Source organism: Vicugna pacos, chromosome 13, assembly GCF_048564905.1.
Source record: "Vicugna pacos chromosome 13, VicPac4, whole genome shotgun sequence".
Taxonomy (NCBI): domain Eukaryota; kingdom Metazoa; phylum Chordata; class Mammalia; order Artiodactyla; family Camelidae; genus Vicugna; species Vicugna pacos.
Window position 1 is genome coordinate 51,741,222 of NC_132999.1, and position 23,476 is coordinate 51,764,697.

The window sequence follows — 23,476 nt, forward strand, 5'->3', positions numbered from 1 at the left end:
GCACGCCTCTTCCATCTGCTGGCAGTTCCATGGGCCTGGCTGGTGGGTGGCTGCCCACTCTCCCCTCCGTGCTGTGCCAGCCCCTCCATCTGGACCGCCTCCCTGTCTGTCCGCTCCCATCACCATGTCCTGGCCCCCTCTCCAGCTCCCTAGGCTGCCTCCTCCAGAAGCCTTCCCTCTTTAGGTGTGCTGCTTGGCTACCCGCTGGCCCTCCCACCAGGCATTCAACGCCTCTGTATCTATAGGCACCGTGCTTCATAAACCCACACTTCTGTCTTGGGAAGTGGCCTTGCTCTCCACCTGGTCACCAGGAACCCTGGTGCCTCCTCCCTCCCCTCACCCCCTGCAGCCAATCAATTACCAGGTCTTCCCTCCTCAGCAATGCCCAGTCCTGGCTCCTCTCTGCTGTCCACCCACCCCTGAGGGCATCCAGAAAGCTCCTCCCACCCACTCCTTAGCCTTTCGTCTCCAAGGCCATCTGGCTTCCTCCTGCCCACCCTCTAGAGCCAGCTTTCTAAAGTGCAAACCTTTCTGTGTCATTTAAAAATCCACAATGGCATACAATGGAATATTATTTGGCCATAAAAAGGAATGAAGTACTGATACATGCTACATCAGGGATGAACCTTGAAAACGTTGTGCTTAGTGAAAGAAGCACTTTCACTAAGGCCATAGTGTATGCTTCCATTTATATGAAAATGTCCAGAATAGGCACATCTATAGAGACAGAAAGCAGACTAGTGGTTGCCAGGGGCTGGGAGAGCAGAGAATGGGGAGTGACTGCTAATGGGTGCAGGGTTTCTTTCTGAGGTGATGAAAATGGTCTAAAATTGATTGTAGTGATGGTTACACAATTTGTGAAAATACTACAAGTCAGTGAACTGTACAGTTTAAACAGGTGATTTGTATGGCATGTGAATTATAAATAAAACTCCTATTTGAAAAGAAAATCTGCAACAGCTCCCTAAACTCCTCAGGGTGCCCGGGGCCCCAGGGCTGGCACTGCCCACCACCCCGCGCCCTGTACCTGATGCTCCACACACGGTGCCCCCAGGCCCACCCCCACACCTCTGGCCTTGGTCCCTCCTGCCCTTGTTACCTGGAAGGCCCTCCCTTGTCATCAGGCAAGCTCCCACATCCTTTTAACACTCAGCACAGCTATCACCCCTCCCAGGAAGTCTTCCCTAAGCCCCCACAAAGGGTTGATGTGTCTCTTTTAATTACCTATGAATCTGTAAGTACCTGGCTGGGCTGTAAACTCCCAATACGATGTAGGGTACCTAGTGAGTGATGGGTGGGCGTGGTGGGGGGCTGGGGGTGTGCGGCTGAGCCACCTTGTTGGACATTTGAGGAAACTGAGGTCCAGAGAGGAGCAGACACCAGGGCTCTTTAGCAGCAGAGGCTGAGTCTGATCCCAGGTGTATTGTGTGGTTGGGGTGTGCTGGGGCCTCAGCTCCCATCAGCTACCTCTTCTCCCACAGAGAGGGGCCTGAAGCAGCCGCCCATCCACAGTGCCCAGGGCCCCAGGGCCACACATCAGGAATATCTGATGTGTGCTCCAAGCTTCTCGGCTGGGAAGGTGCCCTGTCCTGCCAGCACCCGAGTCTCATGTACAGAAGTGAGAAGGAAACAATGTGAGCTGAAGTCTCAGACCTGGGCAGCTGCACCTCTGACAGGTGTGTGGGCTTAGACAGGTCCCCCGCCCTCTCTGAGGCTCAGTCTCCTCCTCCAGAAAAGGAGCTGATGATACCTGCACAGTGTTGACACAGTGAGAGCCTCTGAACGGGTCTCCTGCTCCTGTCTGCCTCCCCTCCACTATGGCTTGGGGTGATCTGATGAGAATGAATCAGAGCTCAAACTCACCAGGGGCTCCCCACTCAGTTAGCAGGTGTGCACATGCCTAGCTCTGGCTCACGAGGCCTGCAAGGGTGGCTCTGGGGTCTTCCTGCCCCTTCCTGCCATCCCCCTCAGCCTCAGTTTCCCTCGCTGATCCTCATCACAGTTTGTAATTTTATTAGAAAACAGTCTAGAAACTCATGTGCTGTCTTTTCCCTGCACTGGAAGTACCTGGAGAGAGAAAGAAGAACCAGGTTTGTCTGGTTCTCATTGGTTCCCTAGCTCCTGGCAGAGTGGTGGGAACACAGCAGGTGCTCAATATATATTTGTTGAGTGAATGAATATGCCCCTTACAGGGTGTCATGAGAAGCAGATGAGGAAGTGGGGAGAAGATACTCAGCCAAGTAAATGCCAGGTTTGGTACTGCCCTTATCGGGTCAGTTTCATCAGACCTTACTGATGCTCAGACCCCTTCCCATTTCTCACTCTTCTCCCCACGGGTCCGCCCAGGTGCCTGTCCACAGGGTGACCAAGTCATCCCCGGTTTTCAAAGTGGAAGCCCTGCATCCCAGAAATGCCCTCAGTCCCAGGCAGCCGTCCTGTATGCTTCTCAGCCGCATCTGTCACCTCTCTCTTCTGTTTGCAATTCTCTGGATGCCTTGGTTGCACATGCACTGGTCCCTGTGCCCGAATGCCCTTCTCCCCCATCCTCCTGCCCTGTTGGACTGTGAATCTGATGTGTGCACCTCTGGGAGGACTGCCCTCCACTCTGTACTGCAGATACCTCACACTCCACTGCAATACACCAGACACAGGGCAGTGGTGTGCTGGTAAATGGCTGTTCAGGGGGAAAAAAAAAAAGCCTTGATTTATTGTGTTTGCCAATTTCTGTGGTGAAAAGCTCCCATCAGGGCAAATTTCAAGCTACCGGTTTGAGATAACTGAACACTAAGCCAGGAAAAAATACCCAGAATCGGCTCTTGCAAGCCAAGCCAGTACAAACCAGCCCGTCCCACCACTGGACCTCACCCACAGGTGACCACCTACTTGTTGGTGAACGCTGGTTCAGGTAGGGGCTGGGGCTTTAATCTCTACATTCCTAGCACCTCGTACAGGGTCTGGCACATAGAAAGTGCTCATTTAATTCAGTTTGCTGAATGAAGGCAGCTCTATCTCCCTAACTGGACAGTGAGCAACTTGAGGGAGGGGCTGTGGGTTTGATATGATGACATACATAAAGGGCTTAAAACATACAGTAAGTGCTACATAAATGTTAGCTCTTATTACTCATCCAGCAAGTAGGGACAATCACAATTCCCACTCATGTGCTTTCCAGGTGCCAAGTGCAGTGCAAGTGATTTGCATGGGTCTCTCAATAAATCACATGACCACCTGCAGAAGTTGGTACCATTATCACCTCCATTTTACAGATGGTGAAACTGAGGCTCAGATGAGGTGAAGTGAATGCCTCAAGGTCACATAGCTACTAAATGGCAGAAGAGGTTTCACTCTAGGTCTTTGTGATTCCAGGTACTACTAGATATAGAAATCATCCAGTGACTGAGTGTCAGGGTTGGAGACCATCTTGTCAGGCCTTCTGAGGGGACAGGGCTTGCTGGGGTCACTCAGTAAGGCAGATGCAAAGCCTGGGCCCTAAACCCAGGACTTGGAGCCAAGGCCGCCAGCCAGCACCTGCCTTATGCAGACGCCCAGAGCCCTTGGCTGGGCAACCCAAGGCGGGGATGGCAGTCAGCCGGGGAGGAGGAGAGAGGATTACGGAGAAACAGATTTTCTCCCCGCCTGCCCCCTGTGCTCCAGGGATAGGTGATAATTGACCGAGTGAGCCCCGAGTCAGGCCGAGGCAGGGCTCCATCTGGGCCTGGCACAGTGGGGCTGCTAATTGGCACCGGGTGATCCTCAAAGCCTCCGTGGCAGGCCTGCAGCTCTGCTCCCCTTTCTTCTCCCAGAGACTCTGGATTAATCCCCAGAACGACTAGTGCCACGGTGGAGTCCCATGTGTCCAGTGTGCCAGGCCTCGGGGGTGGGGAAGGAGTTTCTCTGTCTTCCTCGGGGTCCTGTCGACCAGAGGGCTCTGTGTGTGGTTCTGGGTAGCGAGTGACAGGCTCACTGCAGTCTAGCTCCCACTCCTGAGAACCCGATGAAATTGAACCTGGGCATGAACTGTGGAGCTGGCTGCCAGGGCAGAATCCCAGGCCTGCCTCTTGCTAACAGTGCGACTGTGGGTGAGTTACCTACCTCTCTGTGCCTCTGTTTCCTTGTCTGTGTAACAGAGGAGAATGATGACACTGCTCTTATATTTGCTGAGATTACATGAGTTAATACAGAGAAGGCACTTGCAACAGTGCCTGCCTGGTTCACGTTAAGGGCTATACAAGCGTTGGCTTTTATTATATGCATTCATTCTTGGCCCATCACTTGCTCTGTGCTAAGCCCTGGGGATACAGAGACAAAGAAAATGTAGCACTGCCCTCAGGAGTACAGGTCCAGTTGGGAAGATGATGAGTTATGAATTCATTCAACAGGCACTTATTAAGCCCCTGTTGTGTGCTAGGCACTGGATCATAGAGACAAAAAAGGCCCAGGCCTGACCTGTAAGAGGCCACAACTGAGCACAGAGCCAGTACACCTTCCTCTAACCAGGGCTGACGGCTGCCCACTGTGGGCAGAGGCGCCAGGAAGTCGTCTCGGGCTCAGCAGTGCCAGGTTTAAAGGGCAGCTGGCTTACTATCCTGCCTTGGGATCTCCAGGAGGTTCTAGATTTAGGTTGGCGAGAGGAGTCTGGACAGAGAAAAGAGTCCTGGGCCCAGAGTGGGGAGGCCAGGGCTCGGCTGCCCTGTGGGCCCTTGCTCTGTGGGCCTGGGCCGCTTCCTGCATACTTTGCGTGTGGCTGGACCATCTCTGCGGCCTCTCCAGCTGCAGGATGCTGGCTGTGGACAGACTCAGGCACCCAGCCAGGGGCTCGATGGAGAAACTGATCTGATGTGTGGATCTGCAAGGGCTCCTGCTGAGCGTCAGTCAGGGCTGGGCCTGCGGTGTTCTTGTGGCTGAGTGGGCAGGATTTGGGGGTCTCCCTCATGCAAAGTGGCTTTTGCATTTTGCACGCTTCCTGCTTTTGCTGCTGAAGTTAAGCCAGTGGAGTCAGTGCCCCCGGGCTGGGCTGGAAGCAGGTGGTAAGTTCCCGGCTCAGGGGAGGAGCTTCCAACCGCTGTGTGTCCACACGCAGCCGCCTGGTGCTGGGCCAGGAGCTTCCGGGGCCTATAACCTTATCTGTCCTCATGGTTACCCTGTGCAGCAGGAGGTGTTATCCCCATTTTAGAGATTAGGAAACTGCCCAGAGGCTCGTAGAAAGGAAGTGCCTTGTCTAAACTACTCAGAGGCTTTGGGGCAGCGCCTGTGCCCCATGGTCCATGCTTTAACATCACCTGCAAGGCCCTTAGTGCTCCAGCTTGATGAAGAGTGCCCCCTTGCCCTTCCAGTCCTCCCCCTCCCCGCAAGTGGGGGCTCTGCCTTCCAGGTTAAGTCCACAGAGTGCCTCAGGGTCATCCGCCTGCAGTGCTAGCTCCTACTGGGACCACCCAGGGGATGTCAGTCATTCTGCCCCCCTCCCGCACATGCCCAGGCTCCCCATGCTTGTCCCTGCTGGGACCTGGGCTCTGTGGCTGCCTGCCAGCAGCTGGCAGGACTACAGAAGTCAGAAGGCAGCGGCAGGAACTGTGTTAACACGCCTCCTCTTTGTCCGAGGGGGGAATCCAGGGCCTCTCCAGGCCAGTGTCCACACGGCTATCTGCGGGATCCTTCCTCTGCTCAAGATCCTTCAATGGCTCCCTGGTGCCTGTGGTGAGTCCCACCTGCTTCAGCCTCCCCTCCATGGTCCACCTGCCAGCCTCAGCTCCCACACCCTCCCAGCTGCGCCCTGGGCTCCGGTCACCGGAGGCAGCTTCCAGCTCCCCAGCAGGCTGTGCCTGGTCTCCCATCCAGGCCTTGGTTCAGGCAGTTCCCTCTCCAGCCTGGCTAATTCCTTTTTATCCTTCAAATCTCAGCTCCAACCCAAATCACCTTTTGGTCTTCCTTGGATGCCACCCCGACCAAGGCTGGGTTTGGGGCCTCTCTTCTGTGCCCCCAAAGCACCAGCACCTCGCCTCTGCCATTGCACAAGTATACGGTGTGCCTGTCTGCCTCCTGCATGAGGCCGTGAACCCAGCAGCAGTGGATACCCACAAGGTCTGGCTCTTCTCAGCCCAGGGTCTGGCTGATAGGTGATGGACAGGAGGTCTCAGAAAGTGTTTGTTGACTGACTGACTGAGGCTCAGAAAGGTGCAATCTTGTGCTTAAGGTCACCCAGCTTGTATGTGGACTGGAGATATTGTTCTAGGCCTCCGGACCATGTCAGAGGCCCCAGAGCTCATCTCGTGAGCCCAGTTGTGGGGTCTCAAGACATCCTACTTTCGTCCTTCTTGGCATTTGGTTAACATGTGTCTCTCCACCCTCCCACCTGCCCAACTATGAGCTCCATGAAGGCAACCCCCATTTCAGTCCTGTTTGCAGCCTGGCCCAGAGCAGACCCTCTGTGATACCTCACTCAACAACAGGCTGGAAGGCTCCAAACCTGGAGCAGTTAGAACTTCCATGACCACTGTGTCTCTAGACATCTCCTCCGCAGTTGTGCTGGGGCCGTGAGGGAGGGGCGAACTCACAGTCTCCTCAGGGAGCCAGACCCCAAAGCCCGCAATCACAAGGGTGGGTAGGAGTGTTTCACTCCCGGCTCCCCAGTCCCTGGATCCTACGTCGGGCCTCCAGTCCCGGCTCTGGCCTGCCTCCCTCATGCCATCCCCATGGTAGGGGCTGCGAGCTCCTGCCCGCCCAGCAGGCAGCCCCATTCCTCCAATTTCCTCCCAATTAATCAAGCTCTGAACTTTTTAATTATCTGCCTGCAGGGTGACTCCCCACTCTGGTGAAGCAATTAAGGATATTTCCAAGTGTTGTGTGGCTGCCGGCAGGCAGCTTTGACCAGACCCCGAGGGAGGAGGTGAGCAGAGGGAGGGGTTGCTGACAGGAGATGTGGGGAGGAATCCCCTTGGGCCACAGGGCTGCTGGGAGGCTGTCCTGGGATCCTGACCAGGGCTATTCCAGAGATCTGGGGCCTCTCTGTCCAGGGTAGACCCCTCGCCCCGCTTTCATGCAACAGCCCTTTCTCTTTAGCTAGCATCTGGCCTCACAGATTCCAGACAGTTACCACATGCCAGGCACTGGGTTAGGTGCTTTACAATCTTACTGCATTCTCACCTTGACCTTGGGAGTAGGAAATATAATTATCTCTATTTTACAGATGGGGAAACAGAGGGTCCAAAACACTAGGCAACTCCAGAGATGCAGCTGGGATTTGAAGCCAGCTTTGAGTCCACATCTACTTTATCAGTTGTCTCTTAAAGAACAGTATGGCCTGCCTGGATGTCCCAGAACAGTGAGGAAGGGGAGTGGGCTGGAGAAGCCTGTGGAGGAGATGCCAGCGAGCTTGAGAGCTGCTGAAGAACACAGGCTCTCCGTGCACAGGGTGACCTGTAGGAGAGGGCATTGCAGGAAAAGGGGACAGCCTGTGCAAAGGCATGGAGGCCCGAATAACATAAAGTGTGTGTGTGTGTGTGTGTGTGTGTGTAGCTACAAATAGTTCAGGGTCACTGAAGCATGAAGTTCAAGTCTGGGAGATATGGGAGATGAAGCTGGAGAGGCGGAGGAGGGGGTCGGGCCTGGGTCACTGGAAGTCAGGAGAAATTTCACAATCTTTTGGTCCAAGCTCCTCATTTTATGAGTCCAGAATACATGACCCAGACAGGGACAGTGACTTGCCTAAGGTCACACAGCAAGTTAGTGGCTGATAGAGCTAGGGCTGTAGCCCAGGAGTCCTGATACCCAGATTGGAAGGGAAAAAGAAGGGCAGAGGAGCAGTAGCTGTCAGCTCACCGCAGTAGCCTCCCGACTGGCTTCCTGGCTTTCACCCTTGCCCTCTCACCTCCTCACTTTCCTCTGGCTGCAGTCTGCTCTCAACATACCAGCCAGAGGGACCCTGCAGAAGAGGAATCAGTGGTGTGTTGCTTCTCTGCTCAAAGCCTTTCAACAGCTCCCACCTCACTTGGGGCAAAAAAGAATAGGCTACAAAGCCCCCTTTACATCTCTGGTTAAACTTATCCTTATTCTTTTTTATTTAATTGTATTCCCTTTGCCTCTCTGAACTCACCTCTTAGAACTCTCCCTTGTGTCTACTCCACTCCAGCCACACTAGCTTCTTGGCTGTCCTGGCGTACATCATGCCTCCCCTAGCCTCAGGGCCTTTGCACGTGCTGTTTCCCCTGCCTGGCTCAAGTCCTAGCTCAGCTACTTCCTCATGTGTCCCTCTCTGAGTCTCACATCCCTCATCTATAATTGGGGTTAATGCTGCACACCCCACCTTCCTCCCCAGGCTAACATGGGATCCTAGTGAGAAAGTGGGGGACAGACAGAGCTCCACAAAAGGCCACCCCAGCTCAAGGCTATCACTGCAACAGGGCTTGTAAAGGCCTTAACGGGTCCTTGAGAAAACAGGCCCTTTGACCATCAGTGAGCTCCAGGCCTCCAGACCTGAAGCTGAAGCGACATGGCAGAGCCTCCTAGCCTGTAATTCTCAGGACTCACAGATGCTGGAAAAGCGAGTGTTAAATAATAATCACAACGTGCCTGAGGGGAAGCCGGATGTGTTCGGAAAGCTTGACACATCTGGCAGGGCAGGCCCGGGTCCCCCGGCACATCTGGCTGCTGTATTGACAGGTGGTGCAGTAGGTCACTGAGGAAGGGCCCGTCAGCCTGGTCCTCGTGCCACGAGAGGGGCAATGGCCGGATGGGGCTGGGAGCATCTCCCAACCCCCCTTGGGGATCCCCCTCAGGGATCCCCCTCTTCAGACCATCCACTTTACTTTGGTGTTGTGTTCTGAGAGGCCAACTTAGGACCCAGTGCCTGGGCCGTCAGATTCCAAAATCCCTGCATCATTTTGTCGGCGCCAGCCGCCCCTACTGGGGCTTGGGGAGCCTGGGAAAGCCCCTTCTCTTCTCCAGCTGGGGGGTGCCCTTTCAGGGTCACCTCACAGAGCACTTCCCCTTTTATGGGATCCAGAAATGGGGTCATCAGCTCCACCTGAGGGAGCCCCCCTGGGCTCCTCCCTCCTCCCACCTGCCCCAAGAAAGCCATGGTCATTAATAAAGGACACAATTAGCTGTCAGCGGAGAACATGTCTGGAATTTTTTACCTGCTCTGTGAGCTCGGTTAAGGCAACAAACCCCCGGACCCCAGGGGAAGCAGCTGCCTTACACCTTTCAGGGGCCTCTTTGCCCAGGCCCCAGGGCAGGAGGGGGCCTGTGACTTTTGCAGTGTGGGTTCCGCAGGCCTGGGCCTGCGCAGGGCTGCATTTTCCAGGCCAGTGGAGAAAGTGACAGAGTTAGAGAGATTTCCTGGCAGAAGTTGTTTTTTTCAACCCAACAGGCAATACAATTCAATACAATTTCCTCCCCCTTCCTGTGTTGACTTAAGAGTCTTCTAGAGCTTGAAGGACTTGAGAGAAAGGAGTTAGTTCAGTCTCTCATTTTACACCTCATTTTGCAGCTGGGGAAACTGAGGCCCTGGGAGGGGAAGTGACCTTGTTTGTGGCAGAGGGAAATAAATATATGTTTCTCTTTTGGGTTCTGTAGGGATCCCTTAGCTCACTGAACACAATCAGAATCTGTAGCCAGTGAATATATGTATGGATACACATGACTGGGACACTGTGCTGTACACGAGAAACTGACACATTGTAACTGAATGTACTTCAATTAAAAAAAAAAAAAAAGAAAGAAAGACTCTGTAGCCAATGCCTGTTTGAAGGAATGCCTTCAAAGTCCCTGATGGTCATTTGCCAAGTACCACTGAGTCCTGACTATGTGCTGGGGCCAGGCCGGGGGTGAAGTCAGGAGGTGGGGACAGTGGCAAACGAGGAAGACATAGCTCCTGTCCACATGGAGCTGAGGGTCTAGAGAGGGAGGGAAAGAAGCAATGGCCAAACACAGATATTCTTTGTGATTTGTGATGGCCATGAAGGAGATAGCCCGGCGCTGGGCAAGACCACAGTGGGTCACTTTAGAGGGTGTGGTGGGGAAAGGCTTTTCTGAATGGTAGCATTTAAAAGGCAATCCTTGGGGAGAATTTCCACCAAGCAGGAAAAGTGTCTGCAAAGGTGGTGCAAGCTCAGCGCCTCGGTCCCTCTCCGGTTCCTCTCCGTGTAATGGGATAAGAGCAGGACATCACCGGGCACCGGATACCCATCTGCTTGGCCCCTGCTGTCTCTGACCCTGGACAGACACCATCATGTCTGGGAAGGCACTTTTTGCCAGGGCCCTTTTGGCCTAACAATGCCCTGGGGTCAGGGTTTGTAGCTCCTGTTCTGCACGAGAAGATGAGGCTCAGAGTGATGAAGGGCCTTCCCTGGGACACGTAGTCATCACATTCAGGACCCTGGGCCTCCAGCACCTGCCTCTCTCTCTCACTCCAGAACTACTGCTTCCCCCCAGTAACCCGAAAGGTTGGTCTGCTTGAGCCCTCGTGCCCTGTGAGTTGAATGCTAATGAAAACCCCACTCAAGAGGTCCTGGCATTTGGTGCCTCAAGGAAAGGGGATTAGGAAACACAAACAGGGAGAGGGGGAGCTCGCCTACATTCACACTGAGGCTTCTGGGTTGGGGGGCCTGCAATCACTCTCCCTCCTGAGGGTACAGAAACCGTTGCCCTTCTTCTGTCGGCTTCTGGGGAGCAAGAGTGGGCCTCCGCTAACCCAAGCCATAAATCAAATGCACAAGATGTGGCTTGGCAGCCATCCCAGTGAAAAAGATCTGGGGGTTTGAGTTGACCACAAGCCAAAAGCTGCTGAAAAAGCCAATGTGGTCTTAGGCTGTAAGAGTAGAAAGAGAGTGACAAGCCAGCATCCTCCCTGCTGCTCAGGCAGGGTCAGTTTTGAGCACATTTTAAGGTGATCCAATGAGTGATAGTGGACAGGCTCTCTCAGGCATCTGGCTGGCTTTCTATCCGCAGTCATCTTTGGATGGTGCTGGAGGGGCTTGGAGTTGGGTCCCAGGTTCAAACTTCCTGGGCAGCATTTTCTAGGCACATAGCAGAGTTCTGGAGCCCGACTTGCCCTAGAGCATTCTCTTGCCTGGGTCTCTGGAAAGTATGAGTTCTCTCCTTAATCTCACTTGGCTTCTGCCTCCATGTCTTAGCCCTCCTGGACACTGGGGACACCACTGCCTGCCCTCAATGTGGGGACAGACTTACTCAATTGAAAAAAAGCCCAACATTCTAAGTAATGACTTTGTGCCCAGCCCTGTGTTGAGCACCAGGTACAGAGTGGACTAAGACAGTCCCTGGCCCTGACACTCACTATCTGGAAGGGGAGAGTGAGAATGATTAGCTGGGATATCAGAGCAGGCTTTCCAGAGGAAGGGCCATTTGAACTGGATATTAAAGGATGAGTAGGAGTGTCTGTCAGGACCAGAAGAGATGAAGGACATTTCAGGCAGACGAACAGCGTGTGCAAAGGCATGGAGGGGGTGAATGGCAAGGCAGGGTGGCTGAAGCATGGACTGTGTGGGAGAAGGGGTGGGACACAAGGCAAGAAAGGTGACCTGGGGTGACATCACAATGGCTTTGTGTGCTCAGTGATGAAGTTCTGAGGTTTTATTCTCTAAGAGCAGGGAAGCCAGTGGTAGTCCTGTGCCAGTGCTCAAACGGTCGCCGTGTGCCCTCAGTCCTTTCCTCCCAGCAGCCTGCCCAGGCCCTCACCTCCCAGCACTGCAGCCCTCCTGCTCTGGCCTCAGCTGACCCAATCTCCCCTCACTCTTACCCCATCTCCTCTGTTTTCCCTAGTTCTCGAGGCTTTGCTCCTTTCTTATAACCAGCCCCACCTCTTCCATCATCAGGAATGAACCAAGCTATTAACAACAACTATTAACACCATGTATTGTGCACCTACTATGTGCCAGGCTGATGGCTTCATGTAAGTTACAGGGGCTGTGCATCACAGTGGTTAGAGGCACAGGCTCTGGAGTCAGGGTCCGTCTGGCCTTGAAGCCTGGCACTGCCACTGACTTCGGGCAGGTTACTTAACTCTTGTGCCTCAATGTCCTCATCTGGAAAATGGGTCTATCAGTAGGACTTACCTTGCAGGGAAGATTCAGAGTTAATACCATAGAATGTGTAAGCATTTCTCAACAATTCCTACAGCAGTCCTCTAAGGCAGGTGCTAGGGACATTCTCATTTACAGAGGAGACAATTAAGGTTTTGTGAAGATAAGTAATCCACCCACAGCCAGTATCAGAGCTAGGAGGGGAGCAGTGGAGCGCTACATCCGAGGTCAAAGATGGGGTGTTACCATATGACATCACTTGTGTGTGGAATATTAAAAAAAAGACGGACTTATTTACAAAACAGAAACAGAGTCACAGACATAGAAAACAAACTTATGGTTGCTGGGGGTGAAGTGGGTAGGAAGGGATAAATTGGGAATTCAAGATTTGCAGATACTAACTAATATATATAGAATAGATAAACAACAAGTTCATACTATATAGCATAGCGAACTATATTCAATATCTTACAGTAACTTATAGTGGAAAAGAATATGAAAATGAATACATGTATGTTCACGTATGACTGAAGCATTATGCTGTACACCAGAAATTGACACATTATAAACTGACCATACTTCAATAAAATATATATATATATATATATATATATATACACCCAAAAATATGGCATATTAATTACTCCATATCACATAGCTTCACTTCTTCCAGACTGGGGCCTTCTGGGCCCAGGGACCCAAACTCAATGGGCTCCCAGCATGATGGGGAAGATGCTCAAGTAAATAGGCAGTTTTCAAACAGTGTGATCAGTGCCAGGGGATGCCGGGTGTGGAGGGAGGAGGTGCTGGGCCTTGGAGCCCAGAGAAGGAGATCTGAACATTGTCATTTTCTGGAGGTGCTAACACTTGAGCTGTCTTGGAAGATAAAGAAGGACAAGACAGAAGAATGAAAGGAGGGGCATGCTGGGCAGAGAGGAAACAGCCTGTGCAAAGGCGAGGAGATGTGAAACTAGACAGCGAGGCTGAGGATCTGCAGCAAGAACTATAAGTATGTGAATGAAGGGATGCAGGATATAAGGCTGGACAGGCAGGCAGGTGCGGACCGCAACGAGCCTATCACTCCATCCCGGGCAATGTGTCCCTGCCTCCGTGCCCACTGCCTGCAGATCAAGTAGCTCTGCCTACGGCTTGACAGCCTGTGAACCCACAGAGAATCAGGAAGAAGCCTACTCAGTCCCTGGACTGGAACATTCTTGGATCATAAAGTCCACCACGGCAGAGCAGGGACCTGGGGATCCAAGCCTCCTCTACAGGCCCTTCATGTCTACCTGATCCCACACCTTCCCAGCGATAGGTGGCTTCTTAAAAAGTTGCTTTAAAAACACCCCTATCCCAAAAGCTTACAAAAATTCCACACCTTCTCAGCTTTAAAGGGTCAAAAGTTGAAAATTATGAGCCAACAGCAAGATTTGCAGAACAAGTGATCTTTGGCCAACAGCCGGGATACTTCATGACAGACTGCCCAGACGCCGTCATTTTAGAGCCATTACCTTTAAATGGCGCTTCGACCTTCCCCTAAATGTCTCCTTTGTTTGAACAGTGTGTTTATGGGGCCTGAAGTTGCTGTTTCCAGCTTGTGCTTTGTCCAAGGTAAGTCCTATTGATAGACCCGTAAAAGAGGAGGAAACTGAGAGACAGAGACAGACATCAAAGCAGAGGATGATGACAACCCTCTAATCTCATAAACTCGTCTCTTATCTCGGTCCTTATAAAAAAGGGGAGGCCTGGTTGTCACTAAAGGCGGCTCTGAAACCTCATAAACTTGACAAGCACTTGGTTCTAGCACCCACAGGGAAGGACTCTAATCCTTGAGAAAACTGGAGATGAAGAGTGGGGAGGCAACTTCTGGTGAAGGGCAGCCCGCAGGGAAAGCCCATGCTGTCACCAAGTGAGGGCTTGAGAGCACAGCTCCCGAGCTGACTTTGACCTCAAGGCAGTTTTGCTGGGGAGCGTCTCCTTGGTTACATGAGAGGCCAGGACTACTATTTTAACATTTGTAATCTTCTGATATACAACAGCTCACACTCTGGGCCAGGCACTGTTTAAAGTGTCTTATGTGGATTAATTTATATAATCTCACATTATACTATAATTATCCTCATTTACAGGGGAGGAGGTAAGTCACTTGCCAAACATCACTGATTCAGTGAGTGGCAGAGCAGGGATTTAAGCTGAGATGGAAGCCATGTGCTTTCCCTCAGTCACTGCTCGCTCACCATTCAAGGGGTCGGGCTCCAGGCTGGGAGGGGCCTGCCTCCCCTCTCACTACAACATCCTGATGAACTTCTGGCCCTATTGCACAGCCGAGGAGGCCGAGGCTCAGAGTGGTCCAGAGTCCTGGCCAGGAGCCTGTGGTGTGGGGATCGCAGAGCTGAGATCCACACCCCCGCCACCTGCCTACCAGTCCTGGGCACCTCGCACCGAGCTCGGACCCAGCCTCCAAATATGACCAGACTGAGAGCCCCCAAGGGGCTAGGATCAGTCAGGGTCCTGAGGATCAGAATCTGGTGGCCCCGGGCTGCAAGCTTCATTTACTCTGCTGGGCTTGGGGCTCCTCCAGAGCCCTACCCAGCTTTGTCTCCTCAGAGAGGCAGTACAGTGCAGTGGTGAGTGCCTGAGCTTAACCCAGCAGCACCACTTCTAGCTGGGTGACCTCGATAAGTCACATAACCTCTCTGTGGTTAGTTCTGTCATCTGCAAAATGGGTATAATAATGCTAACTCCTAAGGCTGTCAAGATGGTAGTTAATACACATAAAGCACTTAGAACACAGCCACATGTGAAGTAAGTGCTCCATAAATACTAAATATTATTGTTACTGTGGTGTGCTCTCTCTGGGGGTGAGCCCTGGACCCTGGACCCTGCTGCCAAACCAAACAGCTTCTGCCCACCCCTAAAGCCCCTTGCATTACAGACGGCTACCTGGCTGGGCCAGCCTCCCAGCTGCCCGGGCCTCCAGCCAGCCCTGTCCCTGTAGAAACAACACTCTGGGCTCAAATCTCAGCCTCAGCTCTTCCTGGCTGGGGCCTTCAGACACAGGAGCATGCTTCTCTGAGTCTCTGTTCTCTTGTCTGTAAAACAAGGGTAATAACCCCTGTTTTAATAACACAGAGGTCCGAGTGGGGACTTAGATAGACCTGGGTCTCTGCTTCTTGCTCTCTGCATGACCTTAGGGAAGTTGCTTGAACCCCCGAGGTCTCAGTTTTCTCAGCTGTAAAATGGGGGCACTCCTCTCTAGGGTTTTATACTGTGAGGGCAAAATAAGGTTATAGCTGGAGGATGCTGTGTGCCTGCAGGGCCTCATTAAGTGGCTGTTAGTATTATCCATTTCTCCTGGTAGGGATCATTCATTCAACAGACAAGAAGCCCTACTATGTGCCAGGTACTGTTCTAGCAGCTGGGGACAGAGCAGCAAACAAGAAAAGCTAGGTCCCTACTTGTAGAGATTCTAATCAAATGAAGAAGATGGACAATAAACGGATATCAAGTAAATACAGGGTGATGTGCTGGAGGGTGCTGAGTGAGGGGGACAATTCTAGCTGAGGTGGTCAAGGAGGGCTTCTCTGAGGAGGTGACATGTGAGCTGGGACCTGAAGGACATGAAGGAGCTGGTTGTGGGCAGAGTGCAGGGAAGAGGATTCCAGACAGAGGGAACAGCACATGCAAGGGCCCTTCCTCAGGAGGGAATAAAGAAACCTAGTGTGTCTGAGGAGTGCAAAGAGGCCCTTTGTGGCTGGAGAGGCGTGAACAAGGGGGAGAAGAGTGGGAGATGGTGACAGAGTGGGACGAAGGAGCCCAAGCCTCGGGCTCATGGGCACAAAAAGGAGATGGTGAAATGGCCTGTGATTTGAACAGGTCCTGCTGTCTGCTGAGTGGAGCACGAAATATGGGGAGAGCAGGGAGGCTGTGCTGTGGGCCAGGTGGGGAGGACAGTGGAGGGACACGATGGTGGATGGACAGGGCGGTGACAGTGAGGGTGGAGAGGGGTGGCTGGATTTAATGAGGACCTGCAAGCAGTGTCTTCTGCTCATGGTAACTTCCCATGTGAACATGAGGGGTGAGAGCAGAGATGCCATGTTCTGCTTCTGCGAAGGAGTAAGTGTTTCCTTCAGAGTATTTCATTCTTTCAGCAGTGCCTTCTCCCCAAGGACTCTCAATCAGCAAGCGGACTGCCCATCGAGAGCCCATAATTAGGCTTCTGGGACAGGTGCCCGGGGGGCTGGCCAGGCCTCCTCTCTGGGCCGCGTGGAGCCTGTGGCCATGCTGTTCCTTGGCAGAAAGCTGAAAGGGAATAAAGTGGCTCCGGGCAGCTCCCTGCTCCATTTTTAGGGTCCTCCTGTTGCCCTCACCCAACCCCAGGCATGTTGGCTCCCCGAGCTGCCCTGAGGCCCCCTAGCATCCCTGCTTGGGGTCTCAGATCTTGCCCAGCTCCTGGCATCTGCCCTCTGCCCCCAGCTGGGTCTCACTCCTGAACTCAGCTCGCGCTGGGAGAGGCCAAGGAAACATTTTTGCCAGGGAGTCAAAAGGTACACTGTACCCTGCATCCATTAAAGCAGGATCCCTCCTGGAGACCCCAGGCCTCCATCCGGGAGGTCAGGCACCGTGTCAGGTAGGGAAGGTGGACTTTGGGGCCGACGGGGCACCAGGCTGCTGTTCATATCTCCCATGGCCTCCTGCTGCTCCCGCCTTCAAGGCTGACCCACCTGCTCCTGAAACCAGCCTGTAAATTGCTACTTTCCAGAACAACCACACCTCCTGCCTCTGTTTCCTAAGTGTGGCCATGGGTGCACCTCAGCAGCCCGGGAGGGGGTGTGATTATTATTTCCCTCACAGTGGTGAGGAAAGCGAGGCTCAGAGGGATGCGACTGCCCAGGGACACGTGGGGCGTGGGCCAAGGTCTCCACCTCTGGCTTTGAGTTGAGCATGGTCTCCTTGGCACAAGCCCTCTCTACCACCCGGGTTCCTTCTGCTCTACAAGGACAGAAATGACAGCAGAGGGCTCTGGTTAAGATCAGAGGGATAACTGACAAGGCCATTTATGGGTAGTGACAGACAGGAATGGACAGCAAAGCACACATATCTTAGGCGTGCTTTAAAACTGACCAGGACATAGGCAGTCCGATGACTTAGGCACTACCCCTGCCATTTGTCTAGTAATACCACGATTACAGCCTGGCACACTGCTCTAAGATTCATTCATTTGCTTGTTTGCTCATTTGTTTGTTCGTTCATTCATTCATTCACTCATTCATTGCCCAGATGCTGCCTGAGAACCTGCTATGAGCGGGCATCTTGCTGGGACAGAAAGATGTTGGATCTAATCCCTGCCCTTGGTAACTGCTACGCAGTAGTACAGCTGTCTCTTCCACTGGACTGGGAGCTTCTCAAATGGTTAAGAGAGGGACCTTGGCAGTCAACCACATTCTGGCTGTGTGACCTTGGGCACCTTACTTCACCTCTCTGTATCTCAGTTTCCCCAGATGACAAATGGTGATAATAACAATGCCTACTGCCAAGGTCAGTGTGGCAGTTACATGAGTTAATATGTGTAAAGTGCTTACAGCCGTGTATCTGCAGTTAATGCTTAGCTCTGTTCCTCCACGTTCTTAAGGACGCGTAGGATTTCCCAATAAGCTGTTATGATCCTGATGGAAACTGCTGGGTTAGGCTTCTAACAATCATATCCCAGGCTCCCTCCTCTGTTAAGCATCCTGGCAGAGAGTATACAAAATCCATTTGTCAAGAGCTGTCAACAGTGTCTTTACACTTGTGCTTAAACAGTCATCATTATTCCTTTCATAAATATTTTTTGAATGCCAGGCACTGTTCTAGGGCTTTTAGCCACATCATCTTATTTAATCCCTACATTATGAGGTTGGCACATTTCCCCTCTTTTGCAGGCTTAGAGAGGCTGCCTGACCATGCATCCATCCATTCATCCATTCATCTATCCATTCATCCATCTGTTCAAGATTTACTGAGTACCTACTGTGAGCCGGGCAGGCACTGTGCCAGGGCTCGATTCAAGTCCCAGCTGGTAACAAGAGACAAGTCCCTGCCCTGTCAGGGCTTCTAGTCTAGCCAGGGAAGACCAACCTGCATTAAGTAGTGAGCAGCATGATGAGGGCCACAAGTGAAGGAGTGCAGGGTACGACAGGCGAGTTCAATAGGGGCCTGACAGTGTATGTAGCTGGGCTTCAGCCCAACTAGGAAAGCAGCCTAGAAACTCCCCCTTGTACCTCCTAAGCCACTCCTCCGAAGTCCTATTCTGGCCCCTTCTCCGTATTGCAAACGCCCATTCATCAGTGTCGGTGGCCCCTCCCGTGATATTTCTCATCATCTCATGGGCTACGGCTGTCATTCATCCCTAGAGAAGCCCGGTGTATTTGGACCCTGTACTGGAGTTCAAGTTTGCCGTTTGCTGGCTGAGTGCTGATTGCAATGAGCCCTCCTTTGGGAAGTCTTCCTTCACCACCGCCCAGCCACCAACCCCGTCTGTGAACAGGCAGCTTCCTCTCTTCTCCGAGTTCCACAGGAACTTGTTTATACTTCCAACTATCCCCCATATCATCATTATTTTCCTTTTGACTTTCTTCCCCACCTGACTGTGAGCCTGTAAGCAGGCCTTATTCATCTTTGAATCTAGTTCAAAGCTGAGCACATGGTGGTTACTGAAATAGGCTGGTTTCAGGAATAAATGAGAGGCAGAGTGGGTAAGAAAACCTGGGTTTGAGTCCCAGCATTGATAATTCTGGCCAAATGCCCTTGGACGGCCCACAGGTAGGAGTTAGGCTTGATATGCAAATAGATTCTTCTTGCCCTCCAACTTCAATCAATTGCTTGGTAGTGCCTGGAGTGTTGTGTTGAGAAGGATCCTGAAGTAGTGTCGCATTTAATGGGAAGAGTTCTGTGATTGATTTGCAATGCCTGCCTTGGATTCAAGAGGAGTGGTGATGGGTGCTCCTCATTTCTGATACCCTGGAAAGCTGTTGTCCTTTTTAAGGCTCTGTTTTTCCCATCTGTAAAACGAGGAGACTAGACTCAATTATATCAATTCTATCTGACACTCTAGGATTCTGAGCCACATAGACACTTCTAGTACGATTTTTCTTTGGGGACAGGAGCCACATGCCAGCCTAGCCCAGGGCCTAGTACACAGCAGGTAATCAGTAATGCTGGTTGGATAATAATCCTCCTTGGTTATAGCGAGACGACAGGGAGAACAGGACTTATTATCCCAGTTCAATATGAGGAAGTGAAAGTTCATGCCCAGAACCATAGAGCCTACACAAGCCCCCAGATCTTCTGAGTCCTAGGCCAGTGCTCCCGCCCCGGTCAGTTGCATGTACCTATCAGAATCAATCAAATAATGGTGCCAATCACCAGCCGTGTTGCATTTGACTCCACAGAGCATTTTCACATCCATTATTGTACTTGAGTTTCTCAAGGACTCTGGCAAGAGAGGGGTGACCACTGCCCTAAGTCGGCAGTCTGGGACACTGATGTTCGGAGTGGGCATGTGATTTGCTGGGTCACACAGAGCCAGGACTCCAACCCAGGTCTTCTAGTTCCAAATCCCATGCTCCGTCCACCTGCCCCTTACTAACCAGCTCCTCCGTTTCACTGCCCTCCCTTTTCCCTCCTGGCTACCCCTGCTTTTTCAGGAAAGATGAAAGGGCAGAGACATGAAGGGGATGTAACAGGAGCCAAGTTTCCCTCTCCCATGAGCCCAGGCCCCACCTTGGGCCCACTTGAAGGAGGGCCCTGAAGGGGAGAGAAGGGGTCAGAAGACCCGAGCAGTGGGGCGCCAGCTGGACGACAGGCCTCCCAGGTCTTCCCCATGACCCCGGCCTGGGCTCACACCAGCTGGGTAAACAGGTACCAGCCCCATCCCAGGGCGGGGGGCATTCCTGCCCCTCTCAGACTGCTTGTCTGTTGCTAAGTATTCTGGGAAGGAGGCCGGGACAGCTAAGGTGAGAAGCTGACTAGGAGCAGTCACACAGAAGGACTGGACTGGGATTGTCCTCAGGAAGACAGGGATGACCCAGAAGCAGATGGGAAGATGGCTGGACCTGGTCTGGCACCCACCCTCTCCCCTCTCTCCTGCCCCATACGAGCCTGGTTTCATCTTATTCTAAACACTTAGCAACTCTGGGTATTTGACTTGGTCTCCTGTGACTCAACTTTTCCACCTGTAAAATGGGCCTAGGGACAAATACTACAGGACTAGAGAAACATTTTTCTCCCATCTGTACCCTCTTTCCAGAGACTCTGTCCCTCCAGGAAGAGCAGCCCCTATAAACTTGTGACGCTGTAAACATCACATTGTCTCCACCCCACACCTCAGCCAACCAGAGCAGAGAAAGCCGGGGAACCCCACCAGTGAGTCTCTGACCCCTGACTGTGGAAACAGTCCTAGACACGGACTTGGGGATCCCAGGGACCCTCTGGCAGTGGGAAATCCACCTCCTCTCTTCAGGCCTCAGATGCTTTCTTTCTCACAACTGGGAGATGAGGATCACTAGCCCCTTCTGGTTGGGACGTCTCTGAATGACTCCACACTTTCCCACTTCCAAGCCTCTGCTTAATCTGTCTACCCATCTCCTCAGGTTCAAATCCAGCTTGGAGGCCCCCTCCTCCGTAATGCCTCCCCTGGTCTTGCCCCAGCCCCTAACTACAGGCCTCTCCTTCCGCCCCTGCACCCCCACAGACTTTGTCTGCACCTCTGAGAATATGAAAAGCTTTCTGCTGTCCTCATCAGTGCCCTGGGCTGGCCGCCTCCTGGGACTGCTGGCTCTTCAAGGCAGGGGTCTGTCTTATCCTTCTCAGCCTCCACAGTGCCCAGCACAGGCCAAGAGCATAGTAAGTACCCAATATGGGTTTGTTCACTAGACAGAAGAAATGAGCAAGAGGGCCAGTCACACCCCTCCCCGGGCCTGGGTGCAAGCTATAGAAGGCAAGGGGGCACACAGCTCTGAATGCACTCATTTTCCATCAAGAAAGAATACAGAGGAGGGGAGACAAAACATGAGCCCAGGCAGAGAGGGCTCCGGTTTTCAACTATCGTGGAATCCAAGGCTGCAGGGCGGTGCATGAGGGCCCCGAGAAGGTCAAGTTCAATTAACGACTGGCTCTAAGCCCCTAGGTGGTTGATTCCTGACCCAGCAGCAGCCATCACGCACTCCCTCCTGCTTGCAGGATAAAAACTTCCAATGTACAATATTCTAGGGGTCTGTGTGCCATTAAGGCACCTACCACAAAACCACAATCGAGGTGTTTTCAAATAATGGGAAAATGGGGGCAATTGAGGGGCCTGGACTCCTCGTCTGGTCCATCTTTGCCCTCCCAAGTGCCTGGAGCAGAGCAGGCCCGGCAGAGCCTGGGGAATGAGTGGCTGGACCCCCACTCCAGCGCCCGCGCTGAGCTCTCAGCTCGCCTCCCCTTGGACACACACTCTCTGTGGAGTGTAGACGATCAGAAGGCTTCGGGGAAATCAAAAGCAGCTACTCAGGAAAGGCCGGGGCCCTGCTGGAGAGGCCGCTCTGCGGGGCTGCTGGGCCCCCGGGGCCGGTGATTCATGTCTCGCTTGCCCAGGGTGGGAGCACAGGCTGAGTATGAGCTGAATTCATAAGACCTTCTCTGTTTTATCTCACAGATGTTTCTGGGATGGATGTGTCAAGGAAAAAAAAAAAGGGCTGAAGTTGAAAAATTCCAACTCAGCACATGTCCTCCAGCCCTTGGAGACGTGACAAGGGATTAAAAACGCCTTTTCTCCTCATTTGCCCAACATCTCAGGAGAAAGCTAAATTGCATCCCCGTCAGAACTGTTCTGGGCACCTGCTGGCTATGAAGACGACCTCCTCATTAGCCCGGCTTTCCTTTGGAAACAAGCTCACAAAAATCGCATTATGGGTACGTGTGTGAACGTGTGTGGTGTCCCGTACCCCTCGCTGCGTCTCCCGAACCTGTCTCCATATATAATAAAAGCTAACTTCTGAGTGCCTGCCATGTGCTGGGCTGTGTACCAAGCATCACCTCATTTTATCCTCGCAATTCAAGGAGGCCTGTGTCTTACTGTCCCATTTTCAAAATGATTTGCCTGCATGTATGAACACACGCTCATCCATATGTATGTCTCCTGTGCGCAAAATGTGCTCATATGTACATCTCAGTCTTTATATCCAGATGCAAACAGATCCTCACGTCTGTGTCTTTGTAGATATATACTATGCCCTTATTTCACAATATGGACAATTTATCAAGCTCATTCTGTGTAAGATGCTTTACTTCCATTACTACTCTTTATGTCCTCATTAATCCTGGCAAGGTAAACGGTACTACCCACATCGGAGTTGACAAACAATGGTCCAGGGGCCAAATTTGACCTGTCTCCTGTTTTTGAAATAAAGTTTTATTGGAACATGGCCATGACCATTTGTTTCCGTACTGTCTGTGGCTGGTTTTACACTATAACAGCAGAGTTGAGTTGTATATTAATTCTCGGGATCTTCACAGTTTGCTGACTTCTAATCTACTTTTTTTCCACATGAGGAAACTGACACTCAGACAAGGTATCTAATCATCTAAGGTCATGCGCCAGGTAAGTGTTTAGTTAGCTAAACGCCCGGCCACCACACAGACCTCCCACTTCGGGGTGTCTTTGTGGATGTTCACTATAGTTTTGCCTACAAACTTGTCACTCTCTGTCCCTGTGTTTTTACACCTCGGGGAAGTTCTGTGGGTCTGTGTGACCCCCTCTGTATGCAAATCAGAAAAAAATAAGTGCAGCTTTCATTTGTTGGGAACAGAGTTCTTATTACTTAGGTCATTTGAGTCTAATAATGTGTCTACCTAATCAATCAGTTTCTGAGAAAGCTATACTAAAATATCTAAGAATGTGGATTTGAAAATTTATTTTTGCAGGTTTATTAGTTTTTTAAAATGTTTTGAGACTATTTGTAAGTGCATGCAAGTTCAGGATTATTACATCTTCTGGATGAACTACTCATTTTGTCATTAAGTAATGACCCTCGCTGTCCCCAATAATGTTTCTTGTAAGTCTTTTTACTCCCTGATATTTATCTTGCTGCCCGTTTTATTATAGAGAACACTTGTTGATATGAGATTTTCCATCCCTTTACTTACACCCTCTGTGCATCATTATCTTTCAGGTGTGTCTCTCGTAAACAGAGCTGGACTTTTTTCCCCCAATTGAAACTAAGAATCTCTGTTTTTCAACAGTTGCGTTGAATCCATGTTCACTTATTGTGATTACTAATATATTTGACTTTATCTATACTATCTTATGTGTTTTATTTGTCATCCATTTAAAAATTTTTCTCCTTTCTTGCTTTCTTTGGAATTGATTTAATTTTCTTTATGCCTTCTTATTTCCTCTACTGGTTCAGACGTTACATATT

General features: G+C 51.7%; 1 protein-coding gene and 1 long non-coding RNA gene across 5 annotated transcripts in view; one reads left to right on the top strand and one right to left on the bottom strand.

Moving 5' to 3' along the window:
• EPHB2 (EPH receptor B2) overlaps nt 1-23,476 on the bottom strand; it is a 176,034-nt gene that overhangs the window by 43,076 nt on the left and 109,482 nt on the right. The gene's annotated exons all lie outside the window — the stretch shown is intronic.
• LOC140700770 (uncharacterized) lies at nt 11,638-22,059 on the top strand. The gene is made up of 5 exons (XR_012079411.1): nt 11,638-11,905; nt 12,893-13,646; nt 20,323-20,438; nt 20,767-20,918; nt 21,712-22,059. It is a non-coding gene; the product is annotated as an uncharacterized lncRNA (long non-coding RNA).